Genomic DNA, 27,730 nt, shown 5'->3' with positions numbered 1-27,730 from the left:
TCAGGAGAGGAGGAGACAGTTGGCTGCCAACTTCAGCTGGTTAGAGTATAATCCTGGGAATGGCTGAAGTTTGAGCCTGTCCAGTTGGAGGGAGGCCAATAGCCACCATTTTACCTTCACCCAGGGCATGAGGAGAAGCAGGACTGATTGAAAATCACAGTGAAGTTATGGGCTGGCTTCTTTTCACCAAGATCAGACTGCAGCCCTAGCCTAGGCTCCAGCCCCACCTCTCCAGGCAACTGCAGGCACTTTTGGCCAGCACAGACTGAATAGTTGGCCACCTGGGGCTGCATTGCCACATGCCAATAGGAAAGGAGAGGAGCTGTGTTTCCTCAGCCTCTCCCAGCAACTACAGGCATTTTTTTGCCCACAGGAATTGGTTTGTTGAGTACCTTCAAATCCATCTCCACCTCTGTCCCTACCCCACCCCCATAGGATAGGAGGGGGATGGTGTTCCTTCAGCCTCTCAGGGCAACTGCAGGCGCTTTTGGCCTGCACAAAACTGACCATTGGGCACCTGTGGCTCCACCCCCATCCCTAACAGGACAAGAGATGGACTGTGTTCGCCCAGCATCTCAGTAAATGCAGGTGCTTTAGGCACACATGGACTGACTAGTTGGACATCTGTAACTCCATCCCCACCCCCAAGTAGGATAGAGGGGAACTGGGTTTCCTCAGCCTTTCCAGGTAACAACAGGCACTTGTGGTCTGCACAGCCTGGACTGGTGGGTACTCGTGGATCTATCTCCATCCCCCAACAGCAAAGGAGGGGGCTGATGTTTCCACAGATTCTCTGGGCAATAGCAGACACTTTCAGCCTACATGGACTGGACTGTTGGACACATGTGTATCCACCCCACCCAATAGAATAGGAAGGGTCTGGTGTCTCCACAGCCCCTCCAGGTGACAGCAAGTATTCTTGGTCTACAGGGACTGGACTGTTGGGTGCCCATGGATTCACCCACACCACCCAATAGGATAGGAGGGGGCTGGTGTTTCCTCAGCCTCTCCAGGCAATAGCAAGCACTTTTGGCCTACATAGACTGAACTGATGGGTGTCAGTTGTTACATTTCCATCCCCTAAATGGCAGAAGGGGCAGGACTCCCTCAGCCTCTCAGGGCAACTGCAGTTGTATTTGGCTTACACAGATTAGATTGTTGGACACTCCAGAGTGTCTATCCTGATCCCCAGCAGGGAGATGGGGTATGGTGCTATGTCAGTTTACCTGGGCAACTGTGGTCATTTTGGACCTGCATAGCACAGACTGCTGCCTACAACCACAGCTCCATCCATGCCCCAGGTAGAGGAGGAAGGAGTGTGAAGCTTCATCAGTCTCTCCGGACAACTACAGACAGTCTTATTCTGCAGAACTTAGATTATTACACGCAGATGTAGCTCTGTCCCTTCCACTGGCAGAGAAGAAAGGTGGGAGAAGCTTCATCAATCCCTGGGGCAATGCAGGCAGCTTCTGCCTCCATAGGTTATAGCACCAACTACATCCTTAGCTCCTACTACACAACCAACAAGGGAAAAAAGGCAAGAAAGCCCTAAACTAAAGAGAGGAACTGAATCCAGAATAAATACATCGAGTAAGCCAGATGCCAAGACACCAACAATAAATTACAATCTAGGGAAGTGGATATGGCTCAACTGATAGAGCATCTGCCTACCATATAGGAGATCCAGGGTTCAAACCCAGGGCCTCCTGGCCCATGTGGTGAGCTGGCCCACACACATTGCTGCGCAAGGAGTGCCATGCCACACAGGGGTGTCCCCCGCATAGGGGAGCCCTACGTGCAAGGTGTGCGCCCTGCAAGGAGAGCTGCCCCACACAAAAAAAGCGCAACCTGCCAAGGAGTGGTGCTGCACACACAGAGAGCTGACACAGCAAGATGATGCAACAAAAAAAAAAGAGACACAGATTCCCAGTGTTGCCGAGAATGCAAGCAAACACAGAAGAACACACAGCAAATGGACACAAGAGATCAGACAATGGGGGTGGGGAAGGGGAGAGAATAAATAAAATAAATCTTTAAAAAAAAATTACAACCCATATAAAGAAACCGGAGGATATGGCCCAGTTAAAGGAACAAGATAAGACTCCAGATGACATAAAGAAGTTGAGACAACTAATCATAGATGTTCAAACATATCTCCTTAATAAATTCAATGAGATGGCTAAAGAGATTAAGGATATTAAGAAGACATTGGATGAGCACAAAGAAGAATTTGAAAGCATACCTAGAAAAATAGCAGCTCTTATGCAAATGAAAGGCACAATAAATGAAATAAAAAGTACACTGAAGACAACCAGCAAGATGGCGGCAGAGTACGGAGCTCATAGAGTCAGCTCCTGCTACGGGGCAGTTGGCAAATACCCAGAGCTCTCTGGAGCTAGCTGAAGCACCTGTTTGGGGGCTCCAGGAGACCCAAAGAACATCCTGCAACGTCTTTGAAGGAGTGGAAGGAGGAGACTGCCCAACTGCAGAGAAGACTCATAAGTAGAGTGCTCCACGCCCCGGAGGCCAGTGCCCATCCTCCACTGGAGGCACAAGCCACCTCAGGTGTTCCGCAGCTGGAATTGAAAGCTCCACTTCCCCAAAATGGGGGAGGAAGAGGTGGTTGGGCACCAATTTCAGCTATGATGAGGAAATGCAGCAGACTACAGTATAATTTTGAGAACAGCTAAAGCTTGAGCCTGTCCAAGTCAGAAAGAGGCCAGGAGCTGCCATCTTAATGCCACACCTGGCACAAGGGGAAGCAGGACAGATGGAAAATCCCAGTGGTGGTGGGGACCAGCTTCTTTCCATCCAGATCAGATTGCAGGTCTAGCCTAGGCCCCAGTGCCACCTCCAGCAGGGAGGACACTGCAGGGACCTGCGCCAGCCTCTATGGGGAATTACTGGCTAAGCTGCAGAGGCTGGTGACTATCCTACTTGGGCAGCATGAGCTGCCCCAGGAGCTATTCTGTGGCTGGAACTGGAAGCTCCATTTCCCAGAAACAGGGAAGGAGGAGATGGTTGGCTGCCGATTTTGGCTACTGATTGGTAGACTCGGCTGGCTAAGAGATACAGCTGGGATGTGAACCAGCCCAAGTCAGAATTAGGCCAGTAGCCGCAATTCTGACTCTGCCTCCCCCCCCCCCCCCCCCCGTCTGAGGGGAAGCTGGGCTGACTGAAACCTCAGTGTCAGCAGGAACCAGTTTCTTTCACGCAGATCAGCCTGCAGCCTGCCTAGACTTCAGCCTCACCTCTGGCAGGGAGGAGGCTGAGGAGCCCTGCACCAGCCTATGTAGGTAACTGCAGGTAACTTTGGCTGGCATAGACTGAAAATCAGAAGTCTATCAGGGCAACTGTGGTCATCTTGGACCCACACTGCATAGATTGCTGCCCACACCTGCAGTTCCATGCCTGCCCCAGGCAGGGGAGAAAGAGAGGTGAAGCTTCATCAGTCTCTCTGGGCAACTACAGTCTAGGCCTGCCCATAGATTATTCCACATAGCTGTGACACTGTCCCTACCCCTGGCAAAGGAGAAATTTGGAAGAAGCTTCATTGGTCCCTGGTGCAATGAGGGCAGCTTGAGGTCCACAGCTTACAGCCTCAACTACATGCTTGGTTCCTTCTGCACAACCAGCAAGGGAGAAAGGATAGGAAGCCCTAAAATAAAGAGAAAAACTGCACCCAGAATAAGTCAGATGCCAAGACACCAACAAAAAATTACAATCCACACCAAGAAACAGGAAGCTGTGGCCCAGTTAAAGGAACAAGATAAGCCTCCAGATGACATAAAGGAGTTGAGACAACTAATCACAGATGTTCAAACAAATCTCCTTAATAAATTCAATGAGATGGCTAAAGAGATTAAGGATATTAGGAAGACATTGGATGAGCACAAAGAAGAATTTGAAAGCATACATAGAAAAATAGCAGATCTTAGGGGAATGAAAGGTGCAATCAATGAAATTAAAAAAACATTGGAATCATATAATAACAAATTTGAGGAGGCAGAAGAAAGGATTGGTGAGCTTGAAGAAATGGCCTCTGAAAGTGAACATATAAAAGAACAGATGAAGAAAAGAATGGAAAAAATTGAACAAGGTCTCAGGGAACTAAATGATAGAAAAAGGCATGCAAACATACATGTCATGGGTGTCCCAGCAGGAGAAGAGAAGGGAAAAGGGGAAGAAGGAATATTTAAAGAAATAATGGTAGAAAATTTCCCAACCCTATTGAAGGACATAGATATACCTGTCCAAGAAGTACAATGTACTCCCATCCAAAAAAATACAAATAGACTAACTCCAAGACACATACTCATCAGAATGTCAAAGGCCAAAGACAAAGAGAGAATTCTGAGAGCAGCAAGAGAAAAGCAATGCATAAAACATAAGAGATATCCAATAAGATTAAGTGCTGATTTCTGACCAGAAACCATGGAGGCAAGAAGACAGTGGCCCGATATATTTAAGATACTACAAGAGAAAAACTTCCAGCCAAGAATCTTATATCCAGCAAGACTGTCTTTCGAAAATGAGGGCGAAATTAGAATATTCATGGATAAACAGAAACTGAGAGAATTTTGGGAAATACTAAAGGGTGTGCTAGAGCTTGAAAAGAAGACAGGAGAGAGGGGCCTGGAAGAGAGTCTAGAAATGAAGATTATATCAATAAAGTAAGTAAAAGTGTTGAAAGAGTGGTGAAAATAAAATATGACAGATAAAATTCAAATAGTCAGGAATTAACTTAACCAATTATGTGAAGTACTTGTATTCAGAAAACTGCAACTCAATGTTAAAACTAATCAAAAAAGCCCTAAATAACTGGAAGAACATTCCTGTTCATGGATTGGAAGACTAAATATCATTAAGATGTCAATTCTACTCAAATTGATATACAGATTTAATGCAACACTGATAAAAATAACACCAGCATTTTTTTTAAAAATTGAAAACACATTCATTAAATTTATTTAGAAGGGTAAGGAGTCCTGAACAGCCAGAAACATCATAAAAAGGAAAAGTGAACCCTCATCTCCAGACTTTAAATCATAATACCTACCTATAGTGGTAAAAACAACATGGTACTGGCCTAAAGACAGACACAATAGACCAATGGAACCAAATTTATGGTTCAGAAACAGACCCTCACAGGTATGGTCAAGTGATTTTTGACTAGCCTGTCAAAGTCACACAGCTCAGGCAGAACAATCCATTCAACAAATGGTGCAGGAAAAATTGGACATCCATAGCTGAAAGAAGGAAAGAGGAAGCCTATCTCACACCTTTTCCAAAAATTAACTCAAAATGGAGCAAAAAACTAAAAATACAAGTTAAGAACCATAAAACTTCTAGAAGAAATTATTGGAAAATATCTTCAAGACCTGGTTGTAGATGGTGGATTCTTAAAGGAGATAAGAGAAGGACTTAGTGGACTACTGATGTTTAACATATGTAGAAGTTTTAATTAGCTTTACTGTAAAATTGTAGAAATGTATAGAGTGAATGGTAACACACAGTGAGTAACGACTAGTTTATAAATGGGGATATGACTGAAAATGGTAGTCTAGTTATGTAAATGCCAATTGATAGAATGCTTGAGAATAATCTAGGAACTGGATAGCACAGTAAACCAAGAGGTAGGTGAGAATTGTGGTTGATGGTACAGATGCAAGAGTGTCCTTTGTTAGCTAGAACAAATGTATATCACTATTTCAGGGTGATGAGAATGTGGAGAAGTATGGAAAAAATACAGCTGGAGCGACCTATGGACTGTGGTTAGTAGTAATAATATAATATTCTTGCATCTGTGCAAAAGATGTACTGTGTTGATACTGAGGTAGTATGGAAAATGTGAGCCAAATGTATACTATGGACATGGTAACAATCAGATGATATTATTTTATATGTAGCAAATGACACACAACATTGTCACGTGTTGATGGAGGAATGTTGTTTGGGAGTTCTGCATATGTGCATGATTGTTTTGTAAGTTTACAACTTCTGTCATAAAAAAATATATATTTAAAAAATAATAATAGGGTGCGTTGGGGGAAAAACACACCAAATGTAAGATAAGGACTGATTAGTAGTAAGATTTTGACAGCGTTCTACATATCCAATAAGATTAAGTGCCAATTTCTCATCAGAGGGAAGCGAACTTGGCCCAGTGGTTAGGGCATCTGTCTACCACATGGGAGGTCCGCAGTTCAAACCCTGGGCCTCCTTGACCCGTGTGCAGCTGGCCCATGCGCAGAGCTGATGCGCACAAGGAGTGCCATGCCACACAGGGGTGTCCCCCGTGTAGGGGAGCCCCATGTGCAAGGAGTGCACCCCCATAAGGAGAGCCACCCAGCGTGAAAGAAAGTGCAGCCTGCCTAAGAATGGTGCCACCCACAAGGAGAGCTGACACAACAAGATGATGCAACAAAAAGAAACACAGATTCCTGTGCCGCTGACAACAACAGAAGTGGACAAAGAAGATGACGTAGCAAATAGACACAGAGAACTGACAACTGGGGCAGGGGGGTGGGGGAAGAGGGAAGATAGATAGATAGATTAGATAGATAGATACATAGATAGATAGATAGATAGATAGATAGATAGATAGATAGATAGATACATACATAGATACATAGATACATAGATAGATAGATAAAATTTCTCATCAGAAACCATGGAAGCAAGAATTCAGCAGACAATGCAAGGTGTTGCTGGAGGGTTGATGTATGGGACCCCTGTATGATGTTATGCATGTTTGCTTTGTAAGTTCACAACTTTTACTATACACTTAATTGTTTATTATGTTCATATATAAATGATATGAATAATAACAATCAGATTGGTTAGGGGAAAACTACTTTGTTTAGTAGTAATATTTTGACAATGCTCTTTAATCATTAGTTTAAAAAGTTTAAAAACAATGCAAGTTATTGGTGGTAGGGTGAGATGTTATATATGTTTGTTTGATGTTATATATGTTTAGTTTGTAAGTTCACAACTATTATACACTTATTGTTTATGTATGTTTATGTATGAGTGATATATTTCGATAAATTTAAAACAAACAAACAAAAAAGTACACTGGAGGCATATAACAGCAGGTTTGAGGAGGCATAAGAAAGGATCAGTGAGTTTGAAGACATGACCTCCAAAAGCAAACATACAAAAAGAACAAATGAAAAGAATGGAAAAAATTGAATAGGGTCTCAGGGAACTAAATGACAGCAAGAGACATGCAAATATATGTGTCGTGGGTGTCCCAGAGGGAGAAAAGAGGCAGAAGGAATATTTGAAGAAATAATAGTAGAAAGTTTCCCAACCTTATTAAAGAATATAAATATCCATGTCCAAGAAGCACAACATACTGCCATCCAAATAAATCCAAATAGGCCAACTCCAAGACACATACTAACCAGAACGTCAAATGCCAAAGACAAAGAGAGAATTCTGAGAGCAGCAAGAGAAAAGTGATGCATAACATGTAAGGGATACCCAATAAGATTAAGTGTCAATTTCTCATCAGAAACCATGGAAGCAAGAATTCAGCAGTAGGATATATTTAAGATACTGCAAAAGAAAAACTTCCAGACAAGAATCTTGTATCCAGCAAGATTGTCTTTCAAAAATGAGGCACATTCAGAATATTTACAGATAAACAGAAACAGAAGGAGTTTATAACAAAGAGACTGGCTTTGCAGGAAATACTAAAGGGAGTGTTACAGCCTGAAAAGAAAAGGAGAGAGAGACTTGGAAGAGAGTCTAGAAATGATGATTGTTATCAGTAACAGTATAAAAGTGTCAAAAGAGTGGTGAAAATAAAATGAAGATAAAACGCAAAGGTCAAATGGGAGAAATAAGAACTGCCTTTACAGTAATAACATTGAATATGAATGGATTAAACTCCCCAATTAAAAGACACAGACTGGTGGAATGGATAAGAAAATATGAGCCATCTATATGCTGGCTGCAAGAGCCTTACTTTAGACCCAAGGATACCAAGAGATTGAAAGTTAAAGGTTGGAAAAATATATTCCATGCATGCAGTAACAAAAAAAAGTGGGGGTAGCTATACTTATTACTTATATTGGATGAAATAGACCTTAAAGCAAAAGTGCTATTAGAGACAAGGAAGGACATTACATATTGATAAAAGGGGCAACTCACCAGGAAGAAATAACCATCATAAATGTATGTGCACCTATCCAGGATGCCCCAAATACATGAGGCAAACACTGGCAAAACTGAAGGGAGAAATAGACATCTCTACAATAATAGTTGGAGATTTCAATACACCACTCTCAACATTGGATAGAACATCTGGGCAGAGAATAAATAAAGGAACAGAAAGTTTAAATAATATGATAAATGGACTAAGCCTAATAGACATATACAGAACATTGTACTCTAAAACAAAAGAATGTACATTCTTTTCAAGTGCTCATGGATCTTTCTCCAGGATAGGCCATATATTAGATCACAAAGCAGACCTCAATAAATTCAACAAGATTGAAATTATACAAAACAGTTTTTCTGTTCATAATGAATAAAGTTGAAAGTCAACAAGAGGCAGAGAAAGGGAAAATTCACATATATATGGAGATTAAACAACACACTCTTAAATAATCAGTGGGTCAAAGAAGAAATTTTGAGAGAAATCAACCAATATCTCAAGACAAAGGACAAGGAGAACACAAGTTATGAGAACCTATAGGATGCAGTGAAGGCAGTGCTGAGAGGGAAAATTTATAGCCCTCAATACTTACATTAAAAAAGAAGAAAGAGCTAATTCAATAACCTAAGCTGGAGGAACTAGAAAAAGAACAGCAAACTAATCCTAAAGCAAGTAGAAGAAATAAAATAACAAAAATCAGAGCAGAAATAAATGAAATTCAGAACAAAAAAATAGAATTAATAAAACCAAAAGTTGGTTCTTTGAGAAGATTAAACAAAATTGGCAAACCTTTAGCTAGACTGACAGAGAAAAAAAGAGAGAAAATGCAAATAAATGAAATAAAAATGAAAATGGGAACATCACTACTGACTCTCCACAGAAATAAAAGAGATCATAAGAGGATACTATGAACAACCATATGCCAAAAAACTAGACAATGTAGATGAAATGGAAAAATTCCTAGGATTGTAAAACACCCTACACTGGCCCTAGGAGATATAGAAGACCTCAACAAACCAATCACAAGCAAAGAGATTGAAACAGTTACCAAACAACTCCCCAAAATGAAAAGCCCAGGACCAGATGGTTTCACAGGTGAGTTCTACCAAGTTTTCAAAGATTGAATAACAATCTTACTCAAGCTCTTCCAAAAAATTGTACAAGAAGGAAGCCTACCAAACTCATTCCGTGAAGCCAATATCACCCTAATACCAAAGCCAGATAAAGATATTACAAAAAAGAAAATTACAGGGAAGTGGATATGGCTCAAGCAATTGGGCTCCTGTCTACCATGTAGGAGGTCAAGGGTGCAATACCCAGCACCTCCTGGTGAAGGCAAGCTGGTCCATGTGGTGAAGTGGCCCACGCAGAATGCTAGCCTGCATGGAGTGTTGGCTCACACAGGAGTACTGTCCTGCACAGGAGTGCTGGCCCATGCAGAGAGCTGGCACTGCAAGATGATGTGACACAGAGGAGAGACAAGAAGAGATGCAGCAGACCAGGGAGCTGAGGTGACACAAGAGAATGATTGCCTCTCTCCCACTCCAGACAGTCCCAGGATCAGTTCCCAGAGCTGCCTAATGAGAATACAAGCAGACACAGAAGAACACACAGCAAATGGACACAGAGAGCAGATAATGGAGGAAGAGGGGAGAAATAAATAAATAAATCTTATTAAAAAATAGAAAAAGAAGATTACAGACCCATTTCTCTAATTAATATAGATGCAAAAATCCTTAATAAAATACTTGCTAATCAAATCCAATAACACATTAAAAGAATTATTCATCACAATCAAGTGGGTTTTATACCAGGCATACAAGGGTTGTTCAACACAAGAAAATCAATCAGTGTAATACATCAATCAGTGTAATACTTCTTTGAAGTCAAAGAAGAAAAATCACTTGATCTTATTGATTGATGCATAAAAGGCATTTGACAAAAAACAGCATCCTTTCTTGAGAAAATACTACAAAAGATAGAAATTGAAGGAACATTCTCAACACAATAAAGGCAATATATGAAAAACCCACAGCTAATACTGTACTCAATAGTGAAAGACTGAAAACTTTCCTGCTGAGATCAGAGACAAGACAAGGATTCCCACTGTCACCACTGTTGTTCAGTATGGTGCTAGAGGTTCTTGCTAGAGCAATCAGGCAAAAAAAAAAAAATAATAAAAGGCATCCAAATCAGAAAGGAAGAGGTAAAACTTTCACTAATCACAGATGACATGATCCTATATCTAGAAAGCCCCAAAATATCTACAACAAAGCTGCTAGAACTAATAAACAATTTCAGTAAAGTGTCAGAATACAATACCAATATACAAAAATCAGTAGTGTTTCTATACAATTGTAATGCACAAACTAAGGAGGAAGTCAGGAAAAAAAATCCCATTTACAATAGCAACTAAAAGAATCAAATATTTAGGAATAAATTTAACAAAGGATGTAAAGCACTTGAATTCAGAAAACTACAATGCATTGCTAAAAAAATTTTTTAAAGACCTAAATGATTGGAAGAACATACCATGCTCATGGATTAGAAGACTAAATGTCATTAAGATGTCAGTTCTACCCAAAATGATATACAGATTCTATGCAATACCAATAAAATTCTACTAGCCTTTTTTAAACAAATGGAAAACACAATTATAAAATTTATTTGGAAGGGTAAGAAGCCCCAAATAGCCAGAAACATCTTAAAAAGAAAGAGCAAAGTTGGAGGACTGTCACTTCCAGACTTTAAATCATATTACCTAGCTTCAGTGGTTAAAAAAAAAAAAAAAAAAACAGCATGGTATTAGCATAAAGATAGACACATAGCCCAATGGAATAAAATTGATGGTTCAGAAACAGACCCTCACATCTATGGTCAAGTGATTTTTGACAAGCCTGTCAAATCCACCAAGCCAGAGCAGAACAGTCTATTCAAATGGTGCTGGGAGCACTGGATATCCATTGCCAAAAGAAAGAAAGAGGACCCCTATCTCATACCTTATACAAAAATTAACTCAAAAATGGATCAAAGACCTAAATATAAAAGTGAGAACCATAAAGCTACTAGAAGAAAATGTAGTAGTAGTAGTAGGTGATAGATTTGTAAACCTTACACCAAAATCATGACAATGAAAAAAAAAACCTGGGGGATTGTGGGAACATGGTTGACAGGTTAGGCAGATAAAGCTCAGTTCTCACTGAAACAACAGAGAAAGAGCCAGAGGCTGCCTTGGGGACCTACTTTGGAGTTCAGCAGACCAGGACACTGCTTCACAACTCCCAGAAGAATGAGGGACAGAGAGAGGAAGAAGCCAAAACAACAAGCCAGGAGTTATTAAACTTCTGGGCGGCTGGGAAGGTCTCCCCTCCCCAACTACTGAGACATTAAGTGAGGGTAAAACTCCTGGTGAATTGTATCTAACTGAAAGGAGAACAGATGTTTTCCTCCCTGCCAGCTCCTTTGGATATGTATAGAAGGTGCTCTGAGTCATCTAGGAGGGTACTGGAGAGAGGGAAGCCAGGGGGAAATCATGGCACATATATCCCACCCTCAGGGCTGATAGCCTTAGGGGAGCCGCTGGCTCCCTGCTCCAAATGGTGTGTGAAGGCAGGTTCCCTGGAAGGAAGAGGGGTCTGGGAGGGTGGAGAGTGATTTCTTTGCGGTGAGTTTAGCCAGCTGGGCCCCCCTTGAATATCAGAAGAGTCCCCGACTTGACAGGGAGAGGGGAGGGGGTCTTCTTAGGTAGGCTGTCATGCCCAGCTGCCTAGGTAAAGAGAGGAATTACATCAGAGAGGAAGCAGGGACAGGCGGCTGATCAGGAAGACTCTGGCAGACTGCAGGGAATCTAACCTGCCCAAGGGAAAAGGGATTGATAGCCTCCTGAAAGGCTAACTAACCTAAGGAGACAGATTAGCTCAGTGGAACAATTCCTGCCTAGTACATACAAAATCCCTGATTAGATTCTTGGCTTTTCTTGGAGAAGTGATCCATCAGGTTATCAGGCATCCAGCTGAAACTTAATGACAGGGAACATACAGACATTCTCTTTGTATTAGCTTTTCTTGGATCTCTTTTCTTTTTTTTTAAGGTTCCTTTTTTTAGTTTTCCTTATTTTACACACTAAAACCCATTTCAGAACCTGCAGAGGACAGGCTGCAGGGAGATTGATTGATGAACACCAGCAGCCTGAGAAGATCCTTAGGGGTCTAAGAGAGAAGGCTGTTTTTCCATGTTTATTTTTGTTTGTTTATCTTCTTTCTCTTCTTTTTCAAATAAGTCACTGCTGTTGTTTCTTGTTTGTAGTGTTTCCCCTTCCTTTTTCTGTTTGCTTCTTTTCTTTCTTTCTTTTGATTACTGATTTTCCCTACCTACACTATTTCTTTTCTCTCCATCTTTATATCTTCTGTTTTCTGTTCTTCTTTCCTTCCATCTCTTTTTGTTTGGTCTCCAATTTTTCTTGTTTTCATTTCTCTCTCTTCTTTCTCTGTTTTCTTTCTTTTTTACTTTTTTCTTTCTTCTTTTTCTTTTTTCTTTCCCTCTCTACTCACTATTATGGCCTTTCAATTCATTCCACTTTTCTAATCCTACTCCTCTGTACTTCTTACTCATGTTAATTTTTCAATTTTCTAGGTCCTGTACGGTTCCTTTCCTACCTTTTACTATTATCATTATGATTATTCTTTTTCTCTTCCTATCTCTTCTTTTCTCTGGTCCTATTTTTTTTTCTCAAGGGAACATAGACAACAACAAGGAAATAGAATAAGAAAAACAAAGTGCCAAAGTGAAACCTTACCACATATACAAAAATAACAACAAAATAAAACCATAGAATAGAGAGAGAAGCTAATCAACTGAATAAACACAAGATAAACAGATGACTAGACACCAACAAAAAATTGCAAGCCATACTAAGAAACAGGAAGACATGGCCCAATCCAATGAACAACTAAAAACCAGGAGAAGCAGAACATGGAACAACTAACCAGAGATGTCCAAACAAATACCATGAATCAAATTAATGAAGTGAAGGAAGAGATTAAGGATATTAAGAAGACACTGGGAGAACATACTGAAGAAACTGTAAACATACATAAAAAGATAATGGATATAATGGTGAGTGGTGAGTGGCACAATCCAAGAAATAAAAAAATATACTGGAAGCACATAACAGCAGATTTGAACAGGCAGAGGAAAGAATCAGTGATGTGGAAGCTAGTATATTTGATAGCAAACAAATAGTAGAACAGACAGATAAAAAGAAAAAATCCAGCAGAAACTTAGGTATTTGAATGACAACATGAAATGCACAAATATACACATTATAGGCATCCCAGAGGGAGAAGAGAAGGGAAAGGGGACAGAAAGAATGTTGGAGGAAATAATGGCTGAAAACTTCCCAACCTTACTGAGGGAGATGGTCATACATGTCCAGGAAGTGCAGCAAACCCCAAACAGTATATATCCTAACAGGCCAACTCCAAGACACATACTTGTCAAATTGTCCAATGCTCAAGACAAAGAGAAAATACTGAAAGCAGCAAGAGAAAGAGAACCATCATGTACAAGGGAAGCTCAGTAAGATTAAGTGCTGATTTGAAACCATGGAGGCAAAAGGCAGTGGTATGATATAGTTAAGGTGCAAAAGAAAAAAAACTTTCAGCCAAGAATTCTCTACCTAGCAAAGCTGGCATTCAAAAATGAGGAAGAGTTAAAAAATATTCACAGATAAACAGAAATTAAGAGAATATATCAATAATACACCTGCACTTCAAGAAATACTAAAGGGAGTCCTGCAGGTCAAAAGATAAAAAAAAAAAAAACAGGAGAGAGAGAGAGAGTTGGAGGAGAGTATAAGAACAACAAAAAAGATTTAAAAAAGAAATAAAAACAACATATGGCATACATAACCCTAAAGAAAATAAGTCTAATGTAAGTAATTCCTTGACAGTAATAACAATGAATGTTAATGGATTAAACTCATCAGTCAAGAGATGCAGATTGGCAGAATGGATAAGGAAATATGACCCATCTGCATGCTGTCTACAAGAAACCCACCTTAAACCCAGGGATGAAAGGAGGCTGAAAGTGAATGGTTGGAAAACAATTCTACAAGCAAACAATAACCAAAAAAAAAAAAAAAGGGGGGGGGGGCGGGGGGCAGGAGTAGCTATACTAATATCTGAGAAAATAGACTTTAAGTGCAAAACTATTGTAAGAGACTATATATTAATAAAAAGGGTAATCTATCAAGAAGAAAGAACAATCATAAACTCTTATGCACCTAATCAGGGCACCTCAAAATACACAATGCAAACACTGGAAAAACTAAGTGAAGAAAAACATATCTCTACAATTATAGTAGGGGACTTTAATACACCATTATCACCATTAGACAGAGCATCTTGACAGAGAATCAATAAAGAAACAAAGACTTTGAATAATACATTAGAGGACCTGGACCTAATAGACATAAACAGAACATTACACCTAAATACAGCAGGATATACATTCTTCTTGAGTGCAATGGATCATTCTCTAGGATAGAACACATGCTAGGCCACAGAACAACTCTCAATGAATTCAGAAAGATTGAAATTATACAAAGTAATTTATCTGACCACAATGGAATGAAGCTGGAAATCAGTAAGGGGCAGAGAACCAGATTAGGCACAGAGATATGGAAGTTAAACATCACACTCTTAGAAAAACAGTGGGTCAAAGAAGAAATCACAAAAGAAATTATTAACTACCTTGAAACGAATGAAAATGACAACTCAACATATCAAAACCTATGGGATGGGAAGCTGATGCGGCTCAAGCAATTGAACCTCTGTCTACCATATGGAGGGACCCAGGTTCAATCCCTGGGGCCTCCTGGTAAAGGTGAGCCCATGCGGTCAGCCAGGCCCACACAGCAAGCGACAGAGCAAAATGATGACACAATAAAGGACACAGGGGAGAGTCAAGGCAAGATGCAACAGAAACCAGGAACTGAGGTGGTGCAAGTAACAGGGAACTTCTCTCCCATATCAGAGGTCCCCAGGATCGAATCCTGGTGAAGCACAGAGAGAAAGAGAAAACAAGAAGAGAAGACAAAAAGAAAGAGACACAGAAGATCACACAGCGAATGAACACAGACAACAAATCAGCAGGGTGGGGGGAGGGGAGGATAAAAACCTATGGGATGCAACAAAAGCTGTACTGAGAGGGAAATTCATAGCCATAATTGCCTATATTAAAAAAGAAGGAACTAACATCAAAGACCTAACTGCATACCTGAAGGAATTAGATAAAGAACAACAAACTAACCCCAAAAGAAGTAGAAAGAAAGAAATAGCAAAGATTAGAGCATAGCTAAATGAAATTGAAAGTAAATAAGAAAGCACTAGAAAAAAATACACAAAACCAAAAGCTGGTTCTTCAAGAAGATTAATAAAGTTGACAAACTCTTAGCTAGACTAACAAAGAAAAAAAAAGAGAAGATGTAAATACATAAAATAAGAAAAGAGGAAGGGGATATCACCACTGACCCCACAGATATAAAAAGTATCATAGAGGATACTTTGAAAAATTATATGTCAGCAAGATGGATAGTTTAGAGGAAATGGACAAATTCCTAGAAACACACAAGCAGCCTACATTGTCAAAAGAAAATGGATGAACTCAACAGAACAATCACAAGTAATAAAATAGAATTAGTCATCAAAAACTACCCAACTAAGAAGAGCCTAGGACCAGATGGCTTCACAGGTGAATTTTGCCAAACATCCCAGAAAGAACTAACACCAATCCTGCTTAAACTCTTCCAAAAAATAGAAGTGGAGAGAACATTGCCTAACTCATTCTACAATGCCAACAGTACCCTAATACCAAAGCCAAACAAAGACACCACAAAAAAGGAAAACTATAGACCAATCTCTCTAATGAACCTGGATGCCAAAATCCTCAACAAAATACTTACTAATTGTATTCAACAACACATCAAACAAATTATACACCATGACCAAGTGGGCTTCATCCCTGGTATGCAAGAATGGTTCAACATAAGAAAACCAATGTAATACACCACATAAACAGAACAAAAGAGAAAAAAACACATGATCATCTCTATAGATGCAGAAAAAGCATTTGACAAAATACCGTACCCTTTCCTGATAAAAACACTACAAAAGATAGAAATAGAAGGAAACTTCTATTCCTATCCTCAACATGATAAAGATACATATGAAAAACCCACATATAACATCATATTCAATGGTGAAACCCTAAAAGCTTTCTCTCTAAGATCAGGAACAAGACAAAGATGCCTACTTTCACCACATTTAACATTGTGTTAGAAGTACTTGCTCTAGAACTTAGGCAAGAAAAAGAAATAAAAGTCATCCAAATTGGAAAGGAAGAAATAAAAATTTCACTAGTTGTAGATGACATGATCCTATACATAGAAAGCCCTGATAAATCTACAACAAAGTTTCTAGAGCTTATAAATGAATTCAGTAAATTCACAGGATATCAGATCAATGTGCAAAAATCAGTAGCATTTCTGTATACCAATAATGAGCAATCTAAGGAGGAACTTAAGAAAAAAAATCCCATTTACAATAGCAACTAAAAGAATCAAATATCTAGGAATAAATTTAACTAAAGATGTAAATTACTTATATGTAGAAAACTACACAACACTGTTAAAGGAAATCAAAGAAGACATAAATAAATAGAAGAATATTCCCTGTTCATGGGCAGGAAGACTAAAAATCATTGAGATGTCTATCCTACCCAAATTGATCTACAGATTTAATGCAATCCCAGTAAAAATCACCACAGCATTTTTTACTGAATTGGAAAAACTAACTATGAAATTCACTTGGAAGGGAAAGATGCCCTGAGCCAAAGACATATTGAAAAAGAAAAATGAAATCAGAGGAATCACACTACCTGACTTAAAACACACTACAAAGTTACAGTGGTCAAAATTGCATGGTTTTTGGCACAAGGTTAGAAATAGTGACCAATGTAACTGAATGTTCTTACATAGCTCCTCACATATACAGTCAACTGATATTCTACAAGGCCACCAAGCCCATTCAACTGGGAGAGAGTGGCCTCTTCAACAAATGGTGCTTGGAGAACTGGATATCCATACCCAAAAGAATGAGAGAGGAACACCATCTCACACCTTATACAAAAATTAACTCAAGATGGATCAATGATCTAAATATAAGGTCCAAGACCATAAAGACCTCGGAAGATAATGTAGGGAAGCATCTACAGTACCTTGTATTAGGAAATCATTTCATGAACTTTACACTCAAAGCATGAGCAATGAAAGAAAAAATAGATAAATGGGACCGCCTCAAAATTAAAAACGTTCGTACCTCAAAGGAGTTTGTCAGGAAAGTGAAAAGACAGCCTACTCAATGGGAGAAAATATTTGGTAACCATATATCTGATAAGGACCTAATGTCCAGTATATATAAAGAAATCCTATACCCTGAAAATGAAAAGACAAACAACCCATTTAAAAAATGGGCAAGGGATTTTGTTGCTTCTTTTTAAAAAATGTTTTTGTTTTTTCTTTTGTTTGTTTGTTTGTTTTGGCAAATGATTTGAATAGACACTTCTCCAAAGAAGAAATACAAATGGCTAAAAAGCACATGAAAAGATGCTTAACATCACTAGCTATTAAGGAAATGCAAATCAAAACTAAATGAGATATTGTCTTACACCCATTACACTGGTGACTATTAAAAAAACAGAGGACTATAATTGTTGGAAAGGATGTGGAGGAATGGGAACCCACATCCACTGCTAGTGGAAATGTAGAATGGTGCAGCCATTGTGGAGGACAGTTTGGTGGTTCCTCAGAAAACTAACTGTAGAACTGCCATATGATCCAGCAATTCCACTGCTGGGTATATACCCAGAAGAACTGAAAGCAAGAACACAAACAGATATACGCATCGCAATGTTCACAGCAGCATTATTCACTATTGCCAAAAGTTGGAATCAACTCAAATGCCTTTCAACAGATGGATAAGCAAACTGTGGTATATACATAAAATGGAATATTACTCAGCTGTAAGAAGGAAAGCAGTATTAACACACAGAATATCGTGGATGAATCTTAAGGACCTTATGTTGAGTGAAGCAAGCCAAGCACTGAAGGACAAATATTACATGACCTCACTGATACGAATTAAGCAAATTGAGCAGACTCACAAAGCTAGAGTTTGGAAGACAGGTTTACAGGAAATAGAAAGGGATAAAAGGTTGTGAGCCAGCGCCCATAAGGGCAACATCTATGATAAGGTGGAAGTGTGTAGTTGTGCAGTGGAGGGGCATGACAGTGATGCAATGATACTATTGGGGTGGGTGGTCCTGGTTTGTCAGGGGGGTGGGGTGGGGAGGGTGGGTTGGACTGTCCATGGAACTGGGTTGAGGGTTGGGGGAGGGAGCAGGTGAACATTGGGGTTTGACAGGAACATGGTTGAAACTACAAAGTTAAGAATGCTCTTTTGGCAATATGGCAAGTGAGGGTCACTGGTTTAGGGTGTTGGGTGTGGGGACATTTGGTGCAGGGCACAGCTTGGGCAAGCTTCTAGGGAGTGTATGAGTGTTCATCTTGCCATAGTGTGTTATATCAGTGGGTGGAGATCCACATAATGAGCGGCAAGGTGTTGGACTCCCATCCTGTGGAGGCCTGCTATGTTCTTAAATAGAGGGGCAAGAGTCTCTTGACAGCATGGGCAGTGCCTAATAGGGGAGGACAGACCAGTGTGTCAAGCCAGTTGTTGCAAGTAACTATAAATCTTGTCCTTCAAGAAGTGAAGCCTGGTGGTTGCCATGGGTCCCAAGGGAAGGGGGAGGGAGGAATGGAACAGAGGGGACAGGAGACATTTTGGGGCAATGGAAGTGTTCTACATGATCTTGCTATGATGAATACAGGTCATGTTAAATTACATCAAAATTTATAAAAATGTATGATCCAAAATGTAAACCATAATGGAAACCATTGACCATGGTTAGTAGTTATGTTTCAATATTTGTACATCAGCTGTAACAAACATACCACCCACATATAAAATATTATTAATAGGGGAAGGGGGGAAAGGAGGAGGATCCTGGGTATATAGGAGTCCCCTGTATTAGGCACGTGACTTTTCTGTAACCTAAAACTTCTTTGAAGACAAAATGAAAAAAGACACTGGGGAAACAAATGGAAGAAAAATTTCACTGTACATATAGGATAACAGATCTTACAGTGATGAAAATCAAAATCTCCAAAAATTTTTTAAAAATATTTTTTCAGTATTTTTTATTGTCCAAATTTTTTTTTATTTTTTTAATTTTTTGTATTATATTTCTTTTTAAAACTATCATTATCATTTCATTTTCTTACTAATTATATTTGGCTATTTTATTGGCTTCATTTTTTAAGAAGTTCTGGATTGCAGAGGAGTTACAACTATGGCAAGGGAGGATCATTGGTGTGGGGTGTCAGCGATGGGGACACATGGGAGGAAGCTCCCCTGGACATACATATAAGGCATATAAATCTGTTCAAATGTTCATGGGGCATTGTCACGGTGGGTGGAGAGTCCCACAATTACTGAAGGAATATCCAATTCCTATCCTGAGGAGCTCTGCCACATTCTCTAATGGAACAGTTAGAATCCTCTGAGTATAAGGATAATGACTAGTGAAGGAGGATAGTCCACTGATAGGCCCTTGATATTGATGACTGTGCTTATGAATCTTTACTCATGAAATTGAAATTTAGCCTACTATTACAGGGTGCCTAAGGGTTGCCTCCTGGGAGCCTCCTTGTTGCTCAAATGTGGCCTCCCTCTGAGCTGAACTCAGCATATAAATAAATTACCTTCCCTCCAGCATGGGACATGACTCCCGGATAGCAGCCTCTCTGGCACCAAGGGATTACTACCAAGCACCAATTAGCAATGCAACTGGAAAAAGACCTTGACCAAAAGGGAGAAAAGGTAAAGACAAATGAGTTTATATGGCTAAGAGACTTCAAAGTGAGTCAGGAGGTCATTCCAGAGGTTATACTTATGCACATCTCTGCAGGATCTCATTGACTGCCAAAGTAGATAGTACCACAAATAGCTGAGCTCCTCAGTGCACTGGAGACATCCAGACACTATACTCAGGGTGGATAGCTTAGGAGTTTGGTGCCTTGCCAGTGGGCCCATTTTGGAATTTATGCTGCCCAGTGTGACAGAGTTGGAGTCAGTTGTCATTTCCCTACACATCGCTCTTCTGACCTTCTATTTGAACCTATAATGAGTACTAGAGTTGGTAGGTGTACATCCAGGAGACTGAAATCTTTGGGCTGTTGACATGCCAGCTGGGCCATGAGTTTCAGTGAAGTTGTATTGGTCTCACCCAGGGTAACTAACAAGGAGGTGATGATGGACAACTACCATACCAAGGAACTGAGAGAGTCTACAACTACAAGCAAAAGAGCCCTATCCATCAGTTCTATGAGATCACAGCCCCCCTCTCAATTAGACGTGGAGTGGACATCACCATCCCAGAATCCTCAGGATTGGGGAATAAGCTATGGACTAAAGTAGACTTACTGGTATTCTACTATAGACTTATTGTGATTCTAGCAATGGAAGAAATTATATCAATGATGTGGTGGCAGTGGCCACTGGATGTTCTGAGGGCAGGGAGAGGGAAAAACAGATGTAATATGGGAACATTTTTGGGACTTGGGAATTGTCCTGAATGACATTGCAATAACAGATACAGGCCATTATATATTTTACCATAACCTACAGAATTGGGTGAGGGAGTGTAAACTACAATGTAAACTTTAATCCAGGTTTAGTGGCAATGCTCCAAAATGTGTTCAATTGCAGTGAATGTACTACACTAATGAAGGATGTTGTTGATGTGAGAAAATGTGGGAGGTATGGGGAGCAGGGCATATGGGAATCCCATATATTTTTATGTAACATTTATGTAATCTAAGCAACTTTAAAATAATTAAAAATAAAAATTTGAAAAAGAAAGAAAAAATGGGTAAATGGGACCTCCTCAAACTTAAACACTTCTGTGATTCAAAGGATTTCATTAAGAAGGTGAAAAGGCAGCCCACTCAATGGGAGAAAATATTTGGAAACCACATATCCAATAAGGGTTTGATTTCCATTCTATATAAAGAGATCATACAACTCAACAATTAAAGAGCAAGAAATCCAATTTAAAAATGGGCAAAAGATTTAAATAGACATTTCTCCAAAGAGGAAATAACAAATGGCCAACAAAGTACATTTGTTCATCTTGCCATAGTGTGTTATATCAGTGGGTGGAGAGCCACATAATGGGGGGCAAGGTGTTGGACTCCCATCCACAGGTTTTCCATTGGTTCTGGAAAAAATGTTCCATATCACTAGCTATTAGGGAAATGCAAATCAAAACGACAATGAGATACCATCTAACACTGCAAAGAATGGCCATTATTTAAAAAACAGACAACAATAAGTGCAGGAGAGGATGTGGAGAAATAGGAACACTCCACTGTTGGTGGGAATGCAAAATAGTGCAGCCTCTGTGGAAGACAGTTTGGCAGTTCCTCAGGAAGCTAAATATAGGACTGCCATATGATCCAGCAATTCCTCTACTAGGAATATATCCAGAAAAACTAAAAGCCATGACACAAACAGACATCTGCACACCAGTATTCATAGCGGCATTATTCATAATTGCCAAAAGATGGAAATAACCCAAGTGTCCATCAACCAATGAATGGATAAACAAAATGTGGTTTACACGTATGGTGGAATACTGTGCTGCAGTTAAGAAGAAATGAAATTGGGACACGTATGATAACATGGATGAATCTTGAAGACTTTATGCTAAGTAAAGTAAGCCAGATACAAAAGGACAAATATTGTATGGTCTCATTAATATGAATTAAATATGAAGAATAAAATGGAGTTAAAACCTAGAGTATAGGTTATTAGGAGATAAGAGGAGAGTTGAGAAGAAACTCCTGGTGCTTAATATATGCAGAAGATTCAATTAACTTGATTGTAAAAGTGTGGAAATGGATAGAGTTGATGGTAACATTATAATGAGTAGCAGCTGGTTTACAAATAGGATTGTGGCTGAAAGGATAGTCTAGGGATGTAAATGTCAATTTGACCTATCCAGGTCAGAACTCTTGTAAAATGCTCTGTGGATTTCAATTAAACACTTCTGCATCCAGGTTAACCACTCTTACGGGGGTTTCTTGGTAGAGTAGTGATGAGTTTCTACAGTTCACTTGTCTGCACAGAGATCATGCTGTGCCTGGCAGTCATCTCCACTGCACTTCAGAAAACCGATAAATATGTGACCAAAAACACCACAGAACTGAGGAATATGTTTACTCATTGAAGATTGTGGCCTAATCATGCAGCCAGTCCTGAGATGGCAACGAAACAGTCAGTGGCAGCAGCTACAGTGCAGGGGCGGCAAAGGCACGAGGTTCCAAAAGCCTTCCATTTTAGAGTGGGGCACAGAATGAGGAGGCTCTGCAACAAATTCAGACTGCCTTGCTGCTCAAGCTATAAAGCCTTTCAGTTCCAGTGAGGCTAGATGTGTCCATGGTGGTTAAGACTGCTCTCTGGAGTCTTTGGTAAGCCCCAGTAGAAAGATCACAGGTTCTGGAACAAGGCCATGCTTTCTAAAGTAGAGGCAATTAGTTGTTTGAAAAGCAGCTCTTGGCAAGCTAATTTGACTCTAGTAGAAATGAAGTGCTTGTCTATGGGACATAAATTGACTACATGACAGAGGTTGTGCATAAGGAGCTGGGTATTAGCAGATTCACCAAGTCATAAGGTTAAGCAGGCACTGCAGCAATCCATCATACAATGGAAATAGTCTTTCTGGTTCAGGTCCAAGCAGTCCAGATGACCCAGATTTCCACATCATCTATCTCTATTGCACTGACCACTTGCTCTCAACTCATACCTATGTCTTATCAAAGACACTCTACAACCAGTTGATGGAAGAAAAACTTGAGTCTTGTTCACAGATGGATTGGCACAGTTAGTACAAATGGAAAATGGACTGCTGCCTCAGTACAGACCCACTCAGAAGTGGTATGGAGGATGAAGTGGCCTAAGGCAACACCCTGCACAGACCTGAACAGCAGCAAATGGCTTGAGTAGTTGGTCAGAAGCCTGGAAAATTGGAAGTCTGGAAGAGGCACGTAGATGGACCCAGGGGAGTGACACCTGGTCTTTGTGTCTCCTGCTAATACCTCCCAGAGAAGGCAATAAACAACCAGGTGGACAATCAGGTGCGTGAGACAACTTATGTAGTGAATATCAGTCAGCTTCTCTCCTTGGCCACTCCTGTGATGGTATAATGAGCCCAAAAATGGAGTGGCCATGGTAGCAAAGATGGAAGCTAGGTGCAGATTCCCTTTCATCAAGGTTGATCTGCTTATTGGCACTACTGAGTGTCCAGTTGCCAGCCTCAGAGTGATGCTAAACCCTTGATATAGTACCATCCCTTAAGGAGACCAGCTTTCCCTCCTTGGCTGCAAGTTGATTACTTTGGACCTTTTCCACCTAAGGGCCTTTTCCTGCATCCATATGTACTCTGGAAAAGGGTTTGCATTCCTGGCTCGCAAAGCCTCTGCCAGCACCTCCCAAAAGGGTTCACAAAATGCCGATTTACTGACATGGAATCCTGTGTAACATGATGGACCAATGCATCCATTTTAGAGTGGAATTTGTTGCTTTGAAGGAAGGTTGTATTCCCCAAAGGAATAGTTCTTCTAGCCTCTAAACTCATGCTTCTCTAGAGAAAAAGCCACTCAGACTATTTTTAATGTAAAGGCTGTAAAGCAGAGAGAAGTCTCATTCCCCAACTTAGAGAACCACTACTCTACTTTGTCTCTATAGCTTTGCCCATTTTGGACAATTTCATATGAATGGTCTTGTATGACTGCTTTTTACACTTAGTATAATGTTTGGCATTCATCTGGGTAGCATATATCAGAACATCACTCCTTTTTATTGACAATTAACATTCCATTGCATGAATACACTGCATTTTTACTGATTCATCAGTTGGTAGATACTTGACTTTTGTGATTCACAAGTTCTTGTGTGGATGTGTGTTTTCACTTCCTGAGCATACAGACCTAGAAGTAGAATTTTTAGGTCATGTGGCATAACATTGAGGAACTGCCAAACTGTTTTCCAAAGTAGCTGCACTATTTTTACCTTCCCACCAGCAATGTATAAGGGCTCCTGTGTCTCCACATGCTGCATTCAGCTCACAATAGGTTGGCTCTAAGGGAAGGCAACACAGAAATAAAGGTAGAGACACAAGAGCGGAGACAAACCTGGGACCAGGGGACTCACAGCTTCTGAAACTGAGAGCCTCAACCCTAGTTTTCCCATCACATTTATTGGGAAACTACCAAGCAGCTGTTCGCTATCTGAACTGCAACGTCATTTACAATAACAGGGAACAACTGCAACATCTAACAACTGTTACATTTAACAGGTGTAACATTTACAATAACAAACAGGTAAGCCAGTTTCCCACAACATCCACATCCTCACCAAAACTTGTCTTTTACTATTGCCATCTAGTGATGTAGACTATCTAATAGTGGTTTTGATTTGCATTTCCCTAATGACTTATTATGTTGAATATCTTTTCAAGTGCTTATTTGTCATTTCTATACATTCTTTGGAGAAATGTCTTTTCAAGCCCTTGGTCCATTTTTAAATTGCATTAGTCTTACTGAGTTATAATTATTCTTTATGTTTTATGGATACTTGATCCTTATAGTGTGTTTGGCAGATATTTCACCCATTCTGTGTTTTGTTTTGTTTTTACTTTCTTGATAGTGTCCTTTGGAGTTCTTAAAAATTAGACTTGTATTTCAATCTATTTTTCTTTTGTCACCTGTGCTTTTGGTGTTATATCTATGAAATTATTACCTAACCCAAGGTCACAAAGATTTACTCCTATGTTTTCTGCTAAAAGTTTTATCATTTTAGCTTTAAATTTAGGGCTATGATCCATTTTGAGTTAATTATTGTGTATGATGTGAGAAAGGAGTCCTACTTCATTCTTTTACATGTGGATATCCAGTTGTCCAAGTACCATTTATTGAACAGACTTTCTCCATTTAATTTTCTTGGCACCCTTGTTGAAAAAATCAGTTAGCCATAAACAATAAAGTTTATTTCTGGACTCTCAACTCTATTCCATTGACCTATATACCTACCTTTATGCAAGTACCACACTGTCCTGATTACTGTAACTTTGTAGTAAGTTTTTTTTTTTAATTAGAGAAGTTGTGAGCTTACAAAGCAATCATGCATAGCATGCAGAATTCCCACACATCACCCCTCCACCAATAACTTGCATTGTTGCAGAATATTTGTTACAGGTTATGAAAGAACATCATCAAAGTATTACTGCTGGGGGAGTGGATGTGGCTCAAGCAGTTGAGTGTCTGCCTCCCACATGGGATGTCCCAGGTTTGGTTCCCAGTGCCTCCTAAAGAAAACAAAAAATGAGCAGACAAAGAGCAAAAACAACTAGAAGACAACGAGCAAAAAAGCAACAAGCAGACAACAAACAAAAGCAGACAATGAGTGAAAAACAAAAAAACAAAAAACCCAGCAGACAATGAACAAAAACAAATGAGCAGGGAATGGATGTGGGTCAAGCATTTGAGCTCCTGCCTCCTCATGGGAAGTCCTGGGTTTAGTTCCTGGTGCCTCCTGAAAAAACAAAAACAAACAAGCAAAGCAAATGATAAAATCAACCCAGGGAAGTCAATGTGGCTCAATGGTTGAGTGCCGGCTGCCCACACACGAGGTCCCAGGTTCAATCCCCAGCCCCAGTTACATAAAAAATTTTAAAAATTACTGCCAACTTGGGAGTGGATGTACCTCAGTGGTTGAGTGCCTGCTTCCTATGTTCAATCCCTGGTACCTCCTAAATACATATATAACTGCTAACTATGGTCCAAAGCTTTCATTTGGTATATTTTTCCATGTATCGGTATTGTACATTTGTTATAGTTCATGAGAGAATGCTCTCATATTTGTACTGTTAACCACAGTCCATCATCCACCACATGGTGCATTCTTACATAATCCAAAGTATACAATCAGTGGCACTCAGTTTTAGAGTTGTACAGTCATCACCTCAGTAAATTTTAGAAAGTTTTCCTTAGTCCAATAGAAAAAATCTCACACCCCCCATTACTGACCCTTAGCTTTGATATAGTACTTTGCCACTAATGCAAGAACATTACAATATTGCTGTTAACTATAGTCCATAAATTACACTAACTGTATTTTTCCATGTACACCGTATTCTTACCACCTTCTAATACCGATGGACATTTGTTCTATGTTACAGAACATTCTTGCATCTGTACTATTAGCCACAATCCTTATCTACCACCGAGTTCACTATGTTATCCAGTCCCTAGATTATTCTCTATCTTTCTTTCAATTGACTTTTATGTCACTAGACTACCCCCTTCAGTCACAATCCAATTTATAAGTCAGCCCTGTTTGTTATACTCACTATAATGTATCAACTCTATCCATTTCCACACTTTTACAATCAAGCTAACTAAAAATTCTACATACATTAAATATCAGTACCCCTTCTCTCAGCCTCACACCATCTCCTAGTAATCTATACTCTAGATTTTAACTCTTGCAGTACGTTTGGAAATCTGGAAATGAGTCCTCCAACACTGTTCCTTTTCAAAATTATTTTAGCTATTCTGGGTCCCTTTTCTGGGTCCCTTGTATTTCCATATGAATTTCAGGGATCAGCTTGTCAATTTCTGAAAAGAAAAAAAAAAAAAAAGCCAGCTGGGATTCCGATAAGGATTACACAATCTATAGAATCTGTATATTGATTTGGGGAATAAAATTAGCCATTTTATCAAATCTTCTCATCCATGAATATGAGAAGTCTCTCCCATATATCTAGATCTTTCATATCTTTCAATGTTTTATATTTCAGTATAAAATCTTGTACTTTTAAATCTATTCTCCAGTATTTTATTATTTTTAATGCTATTGTAAATGAATTGTTTTCATACTTTCATTTACGTATTTTTTCATTGCTATTGTACAGAAATACAATTGATTTTAGTATATTGATATTATATCCTGCAACCTGGCTGAATTTGTTTTAGTTCTAGTAGTTTAATATATTCCTTAGGATTTTATTAAAGTCTCAAGTCTTCTGGAAAACTGTAGGCCAGAAGTTTCATTAAAGTCTTTGTTTTTCCTGGGGAAGGTAAAATTTGTTTCTAGTTGTTAAAAAAAAAAAATTGAGCCCATTTTCCTAATAAGAAAAAACATCTTTGAGGGGAGGTAATGGGCTTGGCTACCACTACTCTGCTAAAAACTACTTTGGAAAATGTCAAACCTACTGAAAATTAGGAAGAAATAGTATAATAAACACCCATAACCTTCAAATAGACTCACCAGTTTTAAACAATTTGACACATTTGCTTTGTTATTCTATCAATAAATATGA

General features: G+C 39.5%; 1 protein-coding gene across 2 annotated transcripts in view; it reads right to left on the bottom strand.

Annotated features, from left to right (window-relative positions):
- The window catches only part of IFT20 (intraflagellar transport 20), a 108,933-nt gene that overhangs the window by 26,033 nt on the left and 55,170 nt on the right, over window positions 1–27,730 (bottom strand). The window lies entirely within an intron of this gene.

This window comes from Dasypus novemcinctus, chromosome 21 (genome assembly GCF_030445035.2).
Source record: "Dasypus novemcinctus isolate mDasNov1 chromosome 21, mDasNov1.1.hap2, whole genome shotgun sequence".
NCBI lineage: Eukaryota > Metazoa > Chordata > Mammalia > Cingulata > Dasypodidae > Dasypus > Dasypus novemcinctus.
The sequence above is the reverse complement of the archived record's forward strand: the minus strand, read 5'-3'. Positions and strand labels throughout refer to the sequence as shown.